Raw genomic sequence first — 3,217 nt, forward strand, 5'->3', positions numbered from 1 at the left:
GGAGGCTGAGGCAGGAGAATGGCGTAAACCCGGGAGGCGGAGCTTGCAGTGAGCGGAGATCTGGTCACTGCACTCCAGCCCGGGTGACAGAGTGAGACTCTGTCTCAAAAAAAAAAAAAAATCATACTTATAATACCTAATACAATGTGAATGCTATGCTATGTGAATAGTTGTTATACTGTATTGTTTAGGGAATAATGACAACAACAATAAGTCTGTACATGTTCAACCATCCCCCCCCCTTTTTTTTTTTGAGACAGGGTCTCACTTTGTCACCCAGGCTGGAGTGCAGTGGCACAATCATGGCTCACTGTAGCCTTGACCTCCTGGACTCAAGTGATTCTCTCACCTCATCCCCCCGAGTAGCTAGGACTACAGGTGCATATCACCTTGCCCAGTTAACTGTTTTTTAAATTTTTTCGTAGAGATGGAGGTCTCACTATGTTGCCCAGGCTGGTCCTGACCTCCTGTGCTCAAGAGATCCTCCCACCTCAGCCTCCCAAAGTGCTGGGATTACAGTCCTGAACCACCATGCCTGGCCCTTTTTTTGTTTTGTTTTTTCCTTAACCTCTATTAAAACACTTTAATGAATCTTTTCTTTTCTTTATTTTTTTTTGAGACTAAGTTTCGCTCTTGTTGCCCAGGCTGGAGTGCAGTGTTACGATCCCAGCTTACTGCACCCTCTGCCTCCTGGGTTCAAGTGATTCTCCTGCCTCAGCCTCCCATGTAGCTAGAATTACAGGCGCCTGCCACCACACCTGGCTAATTTTGTATTTTTAGTAGAGACAGGGTTTCACCATGTTGGCCAGGCCGGTCTCAAACTCCTGACCTCAGGTGATCCACCCACCTTGGCCTCCCAAAATGTTGGGATTACAGGCATGAGCCACTGCGCCCGGCCTAAATGAATATATTTTCGATGTGAGGTTGGTTGAATCCACAGATGCAGAAAACATAGATACAGAGGACCGACTACACCTAACTCCATCAAGGTCGCTGGACAGCCTTTCTGCCATGGCAAGTGACTTCACCTTTCTGAGTTTCCTCAGATTTAACCAGTGAGATAATACCTACCCTCAGCTGGCAGGAAGGGTAAATGGTATGCTTTAGTCACCGTGGGATACGCAGCAGGTGCTCCAAAAATGTTGGTTCTTTTCTCAGTCCCTTTTTTATTCTGAGGCCCTGAGGAAACATCAGGAACCCAAGAGAACAACCTCTTTCAAGGCACAGGAGGCTGAAGCGCGTTATCAGTATGTTGTGAGTATTGAGACCTACATCCTGTGTGTGGAGATTTCTATTTCTTAACTTCTATTTGATCTGAATTTGATTTCAGTTTCTTGCCAACCCCTCCAGGTATGTTCATGGCTCCAGGGATGGCTGCAGAAGTGCACTAGGCTGGCTGGGTTTCTGGGAGCCAATGCATGCAACTGGGAAAAAGTCAGTGGCCTCTGTGGGAGCAGTTTTACCAAGAGGGCAGTGTCGTGCTCAGCGGCACTTGTCCTGGATCGGAGCACTGTCTCCAGAGGACTGCCTGCCTGAACCTTCCACCCCGCTTTTCTGGCCTTTGGGGGTTGCCTCCTGCAAGTCACGCCTCTGCTCTTCCTCCCTGCTGCTGCCCTGATGCTGGTCCACCACCCACTCCCCTGAATGGTGGACACCTCTCAGAAAAGCAGGACGCTTCCCAGGGGAAAAGGTATTGTTAGAGGAGTTCTATTTTACAGGCCTCACAGGCTGGGTTTTGTTAGCTATGTATTGTGGCATTGGAGCAGGCAATCACGGGGCCATCTGTGTGAATGGCAGGGGCGAGGGGTGTGGGGATGCTCGTGAAAGTGCCCGCCGATGTAGTCGTCCTCACTGCAAGCCTGTGGTCTTTCTGACTTGTGGGGTGAGATGGTTAGAAAAACCACTCTTCCTTTGTTAAACACTGAACTAGGTGCATGGAATGAAGGGAGATGACCCTGTTAACATTTTGTAGGAACAGATGCCAGTTGTGACTGTGCAAATCAGGGCCTGCCCCATCTCCTCAGCTGGAGCAGCCCCTGGTGCTATTGGTGCCATGGGGGAAAGCATGTGTATTTATAAAGGAGGAAAAAGGCAGTTATTATGTAATGATCATACCTGGTACCCTTTCCCCCTCATTATGTCTCTCTCTCTTTTTTTTTTTTTTTATAGAAGTAACATATGTAGTTATTAAAATGTCATACAGGCCAGGTGCAGTGGCTTACGCCTGTAATCTCAACACTTTGGGAGGCTGAGGCGGGTGGATCACTTGAGGTCAGAAGTTCAAGACCAGCCTGGCCAACGTGGTGAAACCCCGTCTCTACTAAAAACACAAAAATTAGCCAGGCATGGTGGCGCACGCCTGTAATCGCAACTACTCAGGAAGCTGAGGCACAATAAATGCTTGAACCTGGGAGGCGAAGGCTGCAATGAGCTGAGATCAAGCCACTGCACTCCAGCCTGGGCAACAGCGCAAGACTCTGTCTCTAAATAAATAAATAAGTAAAATGTCATACAATATAAAAATACCAGTCTCGTTTTGCCGGGGCTGCCATAACAAAATACCACAAACTTGGTGGCTTAAACAATAGAAATTTGTGGTCCCGCAGTCTGGTGGCTGCAAGTCCAAAGCAGGGTGTCGCAGGGCTGCCAGGGCAGGATGTGCTCCAGGCCTCCCTCCTTGGGTTGCACATCTTCTCCATCTTCTCCAGGCCTATTCTCATCATCTTCCCTCTGTGCATGTCTCTGTGTCCCAATGTCCCCTTCTTACAAGGACAGCAGTCATATTGGATTAGGGCCCACTCTGATGACCTGATTTTAACTTGATTATCTCCAAATAGATGTGTTATCTCCAAATAGAGTTGTTATCTCCAAATAGTCACATTATGAGGTCTTGGAGGTTAGGATTCCAACCTTTGAATTTTATTGGGGTGTAGGAGGGGGACACAATTCAACTCCTGACATTCCTCTGTCACATGAAAGGTAACCACTCTGTGTCCTTCTGGACTTTTTTCTATGCATTTATATATAGATGTATGTGTGTGTGTGTTTGTGTGTGTGTACATGTGTGTTTTCCCTTTGGAGGGGAACTAAAATAGGGTCATGTATTCTACCTATATTTATTGCTCTGAAAGCTGTTTGTGTTGTTTTAATTAAAAATATATCCTGGACATCTTTGCATGTGAATACATATAGATTTACCTTATCCTTCTTTTTTTTT

The sequence above is a fragment of the Colobus angolensis genome, unplaced genomic scaffold (assembly GCF_000951035.1).
Source record: "Colobus angolensis palliatus isolate OR3802 unplaced genomic scaffold, Cang.pa_1.0 Scaffold24, whole genome shotgun sequence".
NCBI classification, from domain to species: domain Eukaryota; kingdom Metazoa; phylum Chordata; class Mammalia; order Primates; family Cercopithecidae; genus Colobus; species Colobus angolensis.